The 14,227-nt window shown below is 41.9% G+C and overlaps 1 protein-coding gene across 1 annotated transcript in view; it reads left to right on the forward strand.

Annotated features, from left to right (window-relative positions):
* Positions 1-14,227, forward strand: part of DPP6 (dipeptidyl-peptidase 6) — a 261,890-nt gene that overhangs the window by 231,025 nt on the left and 16,638 nt on the right. The gene's annotated exons all lie outside the window — the stretch shown is intronic.

Raw genomic sequence — 14,227 nt, forward strand, 5'->3', positions numbered from 1 at the left:
GGAATGAAGTCATTTCTGCCTTTCCTAGCAGGCAATTTTGTAGCTGTAGAGCAAAATGATATGTTGTAACTGAGCTGTGCTTGATAAAATACCTAAAGAACCAACAGGAAAGGGATTTATCTGGGTATACATCTGCTTTTCCCCAGGTATGTCCTCTGAGCCAGCAGCCACAATGACAACAGCCCTGTAACTACTGCCCCTACAGTGCTGAAGGATGCCTATAGGCCTGGGAAATCGTTAAAAATAGGATTTATAGCTCTTAGGTCCTGCCAGATAAAATCCTGGTTCAGTCCCATAAACAGAGAACAAGTGATGCAAAAGCACATAGTAGGAAAATATTGCAATTTAAGGATTTTCTTTGGGATTGGTTGATACTAATGAAGAAGCAATGCAATCAGATTAGCAATATCCTGAGTCACTTTCCTCTTACCATTGTACGTGTAATGCTTTCTGTCTGTGTATTTATGAGTTTTAAAGACAAGTGCTGCAAGTTTATTCTTTGTAGAGGCAGCATGCAGCTATAAACTTCTTAGCTCCTTAAACAGTTTCTTAAGAATTTAAGTATCTTTTTTCCTCCCTCTTGGTGGAATATGGAAACACCATCTGGACATGGGAACACTTTGGAGCGTTACTTGCTGCTCCCACTTATTAGGTTTATTTTCCAGATATTTACTGGAGTCAGCACTTCACTAGCAAGTTTCAACAAGTTCATCTGGCTCTACTTTGTGGCAGGTTGTCCTGACCTCGCTTTTAATCACATTTTAACACCGCAGAGTCCAGAGCATGATTTAGCAAGGTTCAGCCTTCCAGTATGGAGAAGTCTAAAACCACATTTTGGGATCATTTAAAAAATCTAGATTTTTCTGCTCTCTGATGATGTCGCAGAGCCAGCTCCTGCCCACACAGATGGTCCAAGTCTGAAATGTATGGTTACGCTTCTGGAGGATACCACATACACAGAACATTTTAGTGTAGGCGAGTCTAAGTTACAAAGGGCAATAAGAGAAATCATTAATTTATAATGAGGGCTGCTTTAGGAGAATGCATCAGCTCAGCAATTATGTTTGCTGGGACCAAGATTCAAAACAGGGCTCATGCCCTTGATCAATGCAGTTTTTCTAAACACGGGGAGTGATTGCTAACTAGCATCTCTCCTGCTTTCCTTTAATAATGTAGCAAGAGCTTTTTACTAAAACCCGCTAGCCAGCACTGCTGTCCAAAAGAAATTTTAAAGGAGGCTGGAGGTGGTCAGAAAAGTGGGAAAAGTGGGTCATTAACGCTGCCTCGTGTGCTGCATAGCCCAGTGCTGTGCAGCCTGAGAGGAGCTCAGCCAGCAGCTGGGTGGGTGGGAGCATCCTCTGAAACGCCGGCATCCAGCGCCATTACCATCAGCATCGGCTCAAGGATTTAAAACCCATGATTTATTTTATTTTATTTTTTTAATGTGAATAAACACAGAATTCTGGGCATTGTTTCTAGTATTGTGGCTGTACTTAGATGCCATTACTGCATAAAGACTTTGTCTTTTTTAAGGATATGTGTTTTGGAAAATATCCTAGGATTCCATTCTCTCATGGGATTACCAGATAATTTAGCCAGGCTTGAATGCATCCCAAGAAAAGATAAATTAAAACCAAAGTGCTTGGATTTGTTGTTGAATTTCACTGTAACAAAGTAAAATTTTATTTTGCCCATCTTCTTATGGATTCAGTCAGTTTCATCTGCACTTTCTATAACGTCGAGTTTGGGGAACTTTTTTCCCTGAAAATCCCATAAAATCCTAGAGGTGTGAGTTTTAATCAAAAAATATCTTCACACAAATGTACTAGTTCTAGCATATCACTCATAAGAAATTTTTGTCTGTCATATTCATCACAAAAAAATGGGAGTTTCTACTACTAGGGACTTGCTTTCTGAATAAAAGCGTGTGAATTCTTTCTGCCTCGGTAAACAAGATCATGACATTTGTCTTTCACCATGAGTGAATCAAACCACGTTTTGCTTCAGTTTCTCCATTAATATGAGGGGGCCATGGGATCATCACAGAGGCATTACGGCAGTAGTTTGTACATCTGTGTCACTTTGAACAGGAAGAGCTTCATCTTATTTAATATCTCAGGGTAATCCTATATTGAGATTTATCAGGATACAGGGAAGAGGGAACAGAAGTTTTATGCTTGGTAAAATAAATACTGCGCTAAGTGTTTAATTCGAGTTATGGAAAGCTATGCAAAGCCCTTTGCAGCCTTTCCCCAGATGATCATTTTCATGCTTTTAGCGAGTGGGGAGCAGAGGTACAGCGAGAATTAGTGGTTTGCCTATGGCTACATCTTAAGTCAAGTGTTGTGACCCCCATTTCCTCCCTCATATTGCGAGGCAGCACTCCAAGGAAAAGCACCACTGGCTACTGGAACAGACCAGAACTGTGCCTAGCCAGCGCTAGCCTGTCTCCATCAGTGGATGGTGCATAATTACCCTCTTCAGGATTTTTGCAATAATGTACCCATGTCTGCCCAGCTCCTGCAATTAGAGGTTGCCTCATGCCTTCGGGTAGGAGAATAATGAACCTCTTTGTACATCTTTCTCAGTTCCTTCATTTAATCAGACCTTTTAACCTGTGCCATTTGGGCCAGACCTACCATCCCTGGAAAGCCATGAAAAATCGAGAGACGGAGATTTTTTATACTAACTATGGATAAGCAGATGCCAGGAGCCATAAACCGATGTAAGATGTCTACCACTCATAAAGCACAAGTTCATAAAGCAACATTTTGTCCACAAATCGTAACGACATCGCTCATGTGTTGCCTTACATATCACATGGAGATCTTGCATATCACAGCCTCATCAGTAGCATTCCTGGAACTAGATTGTTCTTAGTAGTCGTTATGCTCAGGTAAACTTCAGTGCAAGCAATAATGAAAGTGTGCCACTTAGCTCTTCCCTGGCTATTTCCCTATATTGCCTTTGGCTATTTATGGACTATAAAACTCAATATTTCAGCAAATATATCTTCAAAAAGTAGGTGGATTGATTGCTTTGTTCCCTTTCTATAACGAAATAATCATGTTATTGGTATAGTACTGTTGGATTCTCTAAATCCTGAGCTGAATGCGGACACCTATGATACATATACATACAAACAGGTGGCTTTTATAATAGTTGTTTTAATTTGTTGGCCCGTATCTAGACACGGAGAGTTCAAAGGCCCGTTTGGTAAAAGTGGTCCGAGAAGTCCTAATGAGCATTTTGCAGCTAGTTAGGACACACGGGTTGGTTTTTTTCTCTGTCAGAAGCTCCTTTAGAGAACTCAAGCAAGTCTTGTAATTCCAGCTTCCTAGAGGTATTGTGAAAATAAAATCCATTACTGACTGCAATGCTTAGATGTGCAGTGACAATAAGGGGCATAGAGGCTCCTAGAGGGATAAATTACCAGAGTGGTTTTGAAAGATTCAGTGAATCTTCAATCTCTTCACTGCAGAGAAACCTTCCTAGCAGAAACTCAGCTATTAGTATGCAGGAGAGCGCTCCCAGAACAAAACCAGCATGTAAAATGATTAAATCATCCCGTAGTGAAGAGTTAACAAGGCATGGCTGCACATGTTTGCTGTTAGCTCACAACACTACCCGATGCTTCGTCTCAATAGTAATTCAATAACTACTCTGTAATTACATCACAGGCCTTAATAAGTGCGGGGCTGGTCCTCCCAGGTGCAGGATGCTCTTAACTTCCACCGGCCGTGGTGGGAGCTGGAGGGATACAGAGCAGCGGAGGAGCCCCTCGGTGCATTGCGGGATGGGACCCCAGCAAGCCCAGCCTCCCGTGCCACCCTAGCATCACTCAGCACCTTCCGAGACAGGCAACGATCTCCTGAATGAGGGATTGAATTTTGAGCCATAGCAGCAGTAAAGCAATTATGAAAAACAGAATAACCCGTTTTGGCTGAAAGCACATCATTATATATATTATCTGTTTTTATAGCACCATGAGTGTGCTATAAAAGAGACCCAGTGCAGCCGTGAGGGGGAATATCATCCTGCGGCTCTTTCGGTTTGGAGGGTCCTTAGACCTGTATGTGTGGGCAATTTGCTCCTTGTGGGCGATATAAAAGTATTGATCTTCTAAGAAGGATTTGAACAGGGAAAGAAGTGTTTGCTTGTCCAACGCTACAGGCAGAGTGTTTCATTAGGAGTGTTTTCTGTTGATGACACCCAGTTTAAAACGGTAGAAACTCTTTTTCTAGCTTTTGAGAGAGGAAGAATATAAAGTTCCTATTTATCCTCTCCAGGTAACAACTTCACGTGGCTTGCGGCATCTCTGGCAGGTGGCTGGGGAAAGCTTGCTGCTGTGGGTACGAGTATCTCACTCCAGGGCCTGAAACAAACAGTAAATGCAGAGAGGGGAAATATCTACATTTAATCCATACTTAAACTTAGTTAGGTAGAAAGCCTGCTGCCTGGCAATATTTCTGAAGCATGTGGGTTTAGCATCAACTAATAATATCATAAAACTACCCATCGTGGTAATGGCAAAGCATCTTAGAGAGTCTCCAAAGCACTTCTTACTGAAATTCAAGTAAATGCTTTCTAAGTGCAGCTTGTCCTGCTAAGAGGGCCAGAGCCTGGCAATTCAGGTGACCTTTGGTGAGGATCATAAGAAATGATGTCGTTGAGGTAGTCTAAAGAGACTTAATTAGATGCTGAAATAACTGCTAGCACTAAAAAGGAGTTTTATTAACCAAGTCAAGAGCCTATGGACAGAGAAACGCAATAGGTGCACCCTGGTTTAAACAAATGTGAAAGTTGCTTCCCGGGTTTTACTGATGGGGTATGCACCCGCTGCCACCACACCTCAGCGCAGCCATGTCAGCAGCTCTGAAGACCCCAGCCAAGGCTGAGAGCCAACTTTCAATACTTTCCTTACTGCAGGTGCCATAAGCGATAGCTCACAGGTGATGACCAGGAGGAGGCGGCTCAGGGGACGGTGGTTTCTACCTACTGTCCCGACAGATCATGCCTCTCTCTGCCCCACCTCGCCTTGCTGTGAAATGCAATAAACCCCTGTAAAGTACCTTATCATATTTTTCGTCAGTATGACTTGGAGGACCACGGCTCTGTACGTCTGCAAGGGCTGGAAGACAGTCAGTGCTGCCATTGAAAGATACAACTCCATCCTCTGTCCACCCTGGAGGCTTTTTCACCAGTCTGCTGCCAGTGCTACAGATAGGTTCACTCTGATCTGGGTCCAGGAACTGAACTGAATGAAAATTAAATATAATATTATTTTTCTGCTGGGAACAGTTTTAGAAGCTGTTCTGTCATTTTGCTGGATGGTTGTACTAACATTTCTGATCGCGCAAGGGAGTGGGAAATGTTGAGATGGGACCAAGTGGCCGAGGCGGGGTTGGAAGTGGACAACACAAGTTTAAATTTTTTAGGCAACCACAGAGCGAGGATTTGGGAATATTTTATAGGCCATTTGATGACTTCATCTTATGGCTGCTGCAACCCAGAGTAGAGGGTATCTATATTCTCTGTTATTAAAAAATAGATTATGGTTTTAATCTGTTGGCCCAGAGTTACATTATTTTCCATCACAGCAAGTGTTATAATACGCTTCAACAGAAAGGTTTGCTTCTTACAGCTCATGGGTGTTCAGATTTTCTGAACCGTCAGAGCTGCCCTTGGCCTGGATCCGGGCTCTACAGCAAGGGGCAAAAAGCCGATGTTTGATACTCTGTGCCATGGGGGTCCGAACATGGTGGTGTCTTTCTGGGTAGAGCAGGACAGGCAATCCCCAAGAGCGTGCCACCTTTGTGCTGCTACACAAACCAGGCGTCCTAGCCAAAACATCTGGCTGACAAAATCCAAGATGCGCAAGAAACATGGAGGTAACGCTGAAGTGCAGCTAAATGTCCCGCAATGCCATAACGGCCCCCAGGAACCAGGCGTGACCCAAGAGCGTGGGTGCGGGTTCCCACACAGCCGAATGCTAAATGAGCACAGCAGCCGTGCTCGTGCCTGGAAGGCAATCCCGGTGGTTGCTCCCATATTGGGTCACTGGGTGACTGTTATCTGTTGTGACCAGAATGGTTTCCTATACAAGGATGATTACCAAAACGCTTGGGCTTTTGTATACTCAGTAGCGGGAGGCTGTAATTAGTGCTTCCAGGCAAACTGTGACCTTTTGGAACTTTTCCTGAGGCTTATGAAGCTTAAATTAGTTTCTGCTGTTTGAAAGCATGCTCAGACTTAATCTCTGAGTCCTATTTATATTATAATTACTATATAATTCACATTTGCATTCACTTGACTCCCTTTCTTACTTAACAGCCGAGGTTGGCTCTTGTGTCTCAACTCCTTTGTGTGCAGTTCATGGGTCAGAAATCCCGTGGGTAATGGCAGGATGGGGAGTGCTCGTTCTCACCCCCTCACACGTTCGTATGACTTCAAAATAGTAGGCTGGTATGAAAAATGCCTTTTGCACAAACAGAAGGTGCCACAAGAGCTTTTTCTTCCGGCAAAGATTGGATGCTATTAGTGGTTTGGAATTTGAAAGAGAACTTCTTTTCTATCGGCTGTTAACAACGTAGTTATTAAAGTAGTCTGAGATTAATTAAAATGGTGGGTTTTGTAGATGTTCCAATCACAGTTTGTCTTCCTTTAAGTAGACCATTCGTTTATGTTATAAAATATTTCACTGTATTGTTATACATTTTTAATGCAGTGTAAAGTACCCATAAATACTCAGTGATATAGAATAAGTGGGGAAAAAAATGCGTGAATATTTAATCATAAAATGAAGAGAAAACACCTGTAATTTCCAGTGCATGAAAAACAAAGATTGTGGAGTGAAAGCCAAAGTCCTATAATCTGCTTTAAAATTACCGATTCTGCAAAGCGCTATGTGTTCCTTGCTTTTACATGCTTTGATCCTGTTTTCATTTTGATTCTTTCTTGTAAATATGAGCTGTCTGGCATTGCCCAGAGGAAGGTGATCTATCATCTGCTTACAGCCAGGGTTCTTGTCATTTGGTCATTCCCTACATATAAAATTTTATCTGAACTCCACTCATAGGAGATAAATGACCATGACAAGAGCCTTCCTCCGATGCTTCAAATAATGAAGCTTCACAAATCAGGCAGTGACCTCCTGCATGTTGAGACTAGGGTGCATGTGTGTTATTTCCAGCTATATGAGCGACCTTGGTTGAACTCATTATTCTGCAGCGGATAGTACAGATGTTACCACCCCGCAAGATTTAAAGCTTCCTCTAAGGAAAACTGCTTCTCTCACCTTGTTTGCCAGCTGGCCCAGCTGCAAGGTTTATTGCTGGCTTTTGTTTTCTGTTTGCATGGTACTTGTTTAGTCCCTTATTAATGCAGTCAGTACATTAAGGATATATTAAAACCTGAGAACTCACGAGAGGAAAACAGCTTAATAACTAGACAATGTGAAGCAATGTTATTTATGGGTTTGTTTATTTAAAAAAAAAAAAAGTTAATATCCAGCATCAGTTATAACTTAACTAGCTAGGATATCATTATTTTGTTGCAAGAGAATTTTACTTATGGAAAAGAATACATTGAGATTATCTAAATCAATTTATATTAGGCTTTTAATGGAATAAACACAAAATATGCAACGGGGTTTTATTCTGTCAGTGTTAATGAGTTGTAAATGGCACTGAGAAGAGTGTATTTCCTTTCATGCTGCGATTACAAGAAAAGATCTTTTTCCCTTGAATATATCAGCAGTATGTGTATTAAAGGAGCTGGGAGGAGTAACAGGGACTGCAATGCTCTTCCTCCCCTTCCACAGCTCTACCAGGACATGGCTACGCAGTCTCTCCATCATGATGGCACTGCCACTTGTGATACTTTTTAATCATGGAATCACAAAACCATAGGAAAATTCAGGTTGGAATGGACCTTAGGAAGTCTTTAGTGCGACCTCCTGCTCCAAGCAGTGTCAGAGAGGAGATCAGACCAGGTTGCTCAGGGCTGTGTCTAGCCATGTCTGCCAAAGTCTCCAAGGATGGAGAGTGCACAACCTTCCTGGGCACCCTGTGTTATCCAGAAACTTTCCAGGGTAGACAGGGAATACAAAAAATGTCAGGTATGTTCCTCCACTTATGGTATTTTTCTTGAGATTAGCATATACTAATCCAATAAAAACTTAAGTTCATGAGATTCAACTAGGAACAGCAGGAAATAGAACAGAAATTGGAAAAAGAAAGTTGGGTAAATTGGGTATGGGGATTTCTCTGTTCAGATTTGTTCTTCCAACCATAGATCTAAACCAGCATACTGCAACAAAATACCGTAGCCTTTTGGGAAGACAGTGCTCCCCACATGAGCTGGAGTGGTTCTCTCCTGCCTCTGGTACTTATGTCTCCAGGTACACAGTCACGGTGCACTATCAGGTTCAGGATCTCTGCAAGCAAATTCTCCTAATCTACCTCTTTTTAAAGCTGATCACAATGGATGAATGTACCTGGAATGTTTCTTGGAGGTCATAGGTTTTCCACATTTCTCTTTGGAACCATCCACATGCATTATTGCATCAAGGGTTTTGAAAACCTTAGCCAAAGCCTCTGAAAGGAAGGAAAAGCTTTCGCTCAGCCCACTCGATGTGATGCCTCATTGGATGATATTAATTAAGAAGGAGAGGATGAGGATTAGTGGAAGAATTATAAGGGAAGGTTAAGTACCAGCTAAATGATTATGATGAAGAGAAATATCAGGCTAATTGGAGATCAGCAGCAAGGTTCATTAGGAGCTGGTCTTGGGAATGACCTTACTTAGATTGCTCCCTGGCAGCCTGGGAACCCAAAGCTGGACGCAGCTAATGGAATTTGTTAAGACTGCAAAGCTGATAAGCATCATCAGAAGGCAGAGGGAAATCCTGGAGAAGCTGGCTGAGTGGCAGGGCTGTAGTGGAAGAAATTTATAGTACAAAGAGCAAAATTAAGCACATGGCAACTCAGAGCAAGAATTTGTCATGTACGCAGTTCCTCCCAGAAGAGTGAGACACCAGTAGGAATTACATCAACGAAAACAGAGTTATATTTAGAGGGTGTTTGTCAATACTTTTATAACACAGAATTACCTGAAGAACTAAGGGTGGGTCTTCTCAGAGCCAGAGGTCCCACGTGTTTCTGTGTTTGAGTGACCATAGGACAGACAGTAGGACAGAGCTGGTTAGTGTCAGCCCAACTTCCCACACCGCTGCTTGTAAGCACCTCTCAGAGTCCCATGGAACAAACTTAGGACCTGACCACGCTTATTTACTCAAGCAACCTTTTGAAGAACTCATTGGAGCTATTCTGTGTGGTATAATTAAAGACAAATCGCTTGCTTATTTGCCCTCTAGACACTGCTAACTGAAGCCGCCTCAGAACAACCAGATTTATTTCTGCTCTGTATAAAGTAAGCATGAAATTTATTACTAGTATCAGACAGGGCAGAAACAAGCAGTGCTATCGGTGTGGTTTGTGCGATCCTGCGTGTTGCCTGAGAACAAGACAGTATTGATTATTTTACAAGACAAGTTACATTCGAGGAAGTCAAGATTAGATTAAAAAATTAAATGCCTTGGGGAGGGTGAATAGCAGCACAAATCTGTTTGATGTTTGTGTCAACAAGGTTGCCAAAGCAAACAGCACGAACATCTGTCTGTAGCATAGACCGGGAAATACTGTAAATGGGAAAAATATTTTAATTGTGAGCAGCAGTTCACAGAACTCCCCATGTCTTTATTTATTAGGCTGATAATATCACCCCAACATATGAACTTTATGCAGCACGTATAAATAATTCATGGATTAGCAAATAAAGAGATCTGGAATCTGTACACAGAGATGGCTGTTGCCAATTATCTCACTTGTGCAGAGCCAGACCCGCTCAGCTCCCATTGCTCGCAGCTGCTCTTTTACATCATTCATCAGCGCTTAAGAGATATGCTGGTGGCGCTGGCAGAGAGTATTTGAATTTTCATTGTTTACACACTGTGAATTTAGCTTCTGGTCTGAAATTATCTGCCACATGGAAGCCTTGGAGAATATGGATGAGAAGAATAAGACAATTCCTCTTTTTTCCCCTTTTTAACACTTATATAACTTTTATTACCTTTTTTGCAATTTTGCTTAATATTCTTTTCATAATCACTACTTTCATTTTAAAGTGGCAACTGATATAATTCCCTGTGCTGTTTAGAGCATGAAAAGATCAGGAATTCCGTGGAATATTCTCTTGAAAGTATTACAAAACAAATATCTGGTAAATATTTTGTTCAAAATCATGTGATTTTCCATTTTTGTTCTGGAAGTCTGTACCTCACCATCTAAATACCAAGAGTTACTTCTTTCTGATAGTGTTTAAGTATAACCTTTTTGGAAATAATAATGAAAGCTGCTTTAAAAATTGACAAGCCACAGCCAATGATCTTTCTTGTCAAATTACTCCGGCACTGAGTTTCTGTGCCCTTTCAGATCATGGCGGGTAGTACTTCCTTGCTGATAAACTTGCCCATGTCATTATAGGGATATGGCTTAATTTACTTATAGCATGGATAATGACAATACAGTTTTTAAAGTCAAAGGCCTTATGATAAAGCCAGGCTTTTAGCTGTTTTAACTGAATATCTCCTTCCTGTAACTAGAGATTTATGCAGCATTATTAACTATGTGTTTATCCAGGAATGTATAGAGTATGTCTATACACACAGAAGTTCTCCTGTCAATAGATTTGCTCCTTTCTCTTAAGCTATAAATAAAGCAGCAGCGTTAAAACTGCTGTCACATTAGTGGAGTGAGCTGGTGTGAAGCTGGATCAGAGGAGAGGGGAGCGGAGCCTGCAAGCCAGGTGAAGTGGTTCCAGCTGATGATGCTCCAGCGCACCCCATCCCGCTCCTGACAGAGGGATGCAGAGAGGGATAAAAGGGTTACAGAGCCTGTACGGTGCCACCCAGCATCCTAAAAAGTTTGGGGAATGTGGCAGGGAGCGGCAGTTCCAGGTCCCACACCTCCAGGCATACCACTGCCCTGCTTGTAACCGCCCCTCTGCAGCCAGGGCCGGGGGAAGAAGTCCAACAGCATCGTCATCCCCTTGTCATGCCAGAAAGTGACCTGTCCGTGATTTCGGGAAGAGTCACCCAGGTGATAGAGCGTGTGCTGGGCTTCTCTTACCTTTTCACATCAGAGGCAGAACAGCTCTGTATCTGCTTCATTTTCTTAAAGTGGAGCACTTTGTGTTTTATTCTGCCAGGAGCACGAGCAAATGCTTAAATCCAGCCTGCGCCTGATGCTCACGTGCACTCAGGACCTCTGTAAGCAAGAGGCAGAGCGTTTGCAAAGTTTCCAAGGGGGACGTGTAGACCCAGGCGCTCATCAGCTCTGATTAAAGAACAGAAGCAGCAGAATGTGCCAGGGCTCAGGAGTCCCAATCAAAGCCCGTTTGGAAGGGCTCTGGAGAGAGGAGACACGGAGCAGAGGATGTCCTCGCTCTGCTTCTGTCAGCTCCCAGCAGTTCATTGAACAAATTAGGTTTCACTCTCAGATCCGCAAATGACAGTGGATGGCATTTACCAGATGGCATGTGTAATGGGACTGTCACACCGTTAAAGGTTTAAAAATAAAGTATGGGAGGCAGCTAATGAATATACACTTCCTAATTTCAAGAATTTTGTTCTATCCCTGTCAGGCGTTAGGCACTCAACTTGTGAGTGTTAAAAGACTTTCGATGTGTGTGTAATAAAAGACACAGCGTAGCATGTAACTATGTTGTTTTACTTTAAAAATTGGCATTGAAGTAAGCAATTTACATCACTCCTAAAAAAAGTTATTTTTCTTCTTAATGACTTTCAACCCGCTCACAAGTGAAATGCATTGATTAACTGGAATGTCATCATTGGGAATATTTAATGTCGAGAGTAATGTTTCTTACAGACTTGATGATTCTACTCTGTGGATTTGCCTTTACAATTTTTCCTCATTTGTTGAAAAATAAAAATTGAGCAACTCAAAAGTCTACTTTTTCAAGGATACTGATGCACATTTAAAAATATTTTTATTTGGTATTACCTCAAACTGAATATCTTTGTATGGGACCTCACTTTAAAATATTGATTGGGGGAGATGACAGTAAGGTAGTGACAGACTAAGGAAACGCGATATATTATACATGGAATTTTCTAAACTACATACTGGCTTTTTTCTTTATTTATTAGTTTCTCACAGTTTTTCCAGTGCCAACACAAAAAGGAAAAATAAATTAGAAAATGAAAGGATTATATGCATTGTATTTCTCTCTTTACTCCTTTCTTTTTGTTAGGCATTTTTGTGTTAATTAAAGGGCTGCTCTAGCTCCCATTGAAGTCATTTGGGAGGATTCCTTTTATTTTCAGTGATGATTTTATCATGCCCGTGATGAATTGTTTATTAGGTCTGTTGCTTTTCTGGGACTGCAGGGAAAAAGCAGAGGAGATTTATAAATAAATATGGTCAGCAAATCAATGTATATTGCTAGTAGGAAGGTAAATTCAGCTAAATCCTGGTGAGTAAAATGCAGTTTTCCTCTGTGCATTATACTCATTTAGCTGCATTCAAAGAAAATGGTGCAAACAAAGGAATTGTATTGTTAGTGAAGAAAATTCTCAATTACTAGGAAACAGAACTCAGGCTGCTATATCAGTCAGCTTAATTATAAATAAAACCTTTTTTTACCTCTTCTCTGTATAGGTAAGGTCTACATTAAACACTCTTGATTGTATGCAATGGGATATGGTTTCTTGGCAGCACGGGGAAAACCATTGACACAATTATACTGCCGTAAAGTCTGTCTTGCTCTAAAGAACTTGTTTCACTTACCAAACCGGTATGAATGACTCTCAGTAACCCATTTTTGTTGCCATTTGTGTGCACACTGTCAGTTACAGCATTTGAGGGACTTCTGCTCAGCCAGCTGGTGCACATGACCGGTGAGGATTTGCTTGTAGCTTGAAGGACTTAAGACATCTTAAAGGGACTTTAATGTCAGTGAATATCAAGCCTTTTTAAACTGTCTTAATTTTGAAGCTTAAAAAAATTTGGGAATTTTGATATTCAATGTAGTTCAACAGCAGGTTTCCCTTGCATGCCAGCAGCATGCCACCAGGCTGTCAGAGCCTGAGAGAGTATGAAACACAATTTCTAACATTTCCTCCATGGGTCTTTTATATAGATGGACCCAAAGTTTGCCATCCCCACTGTCTGCACACCCTCATTGCATACTAAGTTTGAACTGGAAATACAGTATATACAAAAGAGAGGTCCTGTCATGAAGAGTGATGAGACCACACCTTGAATACTGTGTTCAGTTTTGGGCCCTTCACTACAAGACAGACATTGAGGTGCTGGAGAGTGTCCAGAGAAGGGCAATGAAGCTGGTGAGGGGTCTGGAGCACAAGTCTTCTGAGGAGTGGCTGAGGGAACTGGGGTTGTTTAGAGAAAAGGAGGCTGAGGGGAGACCTTATCGCTCTCTACAACAACCTGAAAGGAGGTTGGAGTGAGGTGGGGGTCTGTCTCTTCTCCCAAATAACAAGCGACAGGAGAAGAGGAAACGGCCTCAAGTTGCACTAGGGAAGGTTTAGGATGGATATAAGGGAAAACTTCTTCACAGAAAGGGCTGTCAGGCATTGGAACAGGCTGCCTGGGGAAGTGGTGGAGTCGCCATCCCTGGAAGTATTTAAAAGAGTGTAGATGTGACGCTTAGTGGTTTAGTGGTGGACTTGGCAGTGTGCTGCATCATATTACATTATGAGGAAGGAGAAGAAAAGTAAGATAACTGCTATCTCTGAGGTTAAGAATTAAGCAATTCATCATTGCAGTGCTTCTTCCACCTTCCTGAACAGTATCTTCAAACTCATTGGAAGAGCTATGAACAGGTACTGCAGTAACATATGAGTAGCTGTACTGGGTCAGACTGAAGCTTGTCTTGGCCCAGCATCATGTCTCCAAGAGCCGTCAGCAGATGATAATTGAAAAACAGAGAGAAAGAAGCTGACAGCTACAAAAGGAACCTAATCTCATGTACCATCCCATTTTTCTATCAGTCATCCCCTCGGTGACTTGCCAAACAAGAAGTTGAATACAGATCACTGTGCTAACGACTGTGGCATCCTACGGCACCCTGTGCTGAAGGCTATAGCCTCCAAAAGACTGTAGCATCCTACAGTGGTGAATTCTGT

The sequence above is a fragment of the Charadrius vociferus genome, unplaced genomic scaffold (genome assembly GCF_000708025.1).
Source record: "Charadrius vociferus isolate BGI_N301 unplaced genomic scaffold, ASM70802v2 scaffold255, whole genome shotgun sequence".
Classification (NCBI taxonomy): domain Eukaryota; kingdom Metazoa; phylum Chordata; class Aves; order Charadriiformes; family Charadriidae; genus Charadrius; species Charadrius vociferus.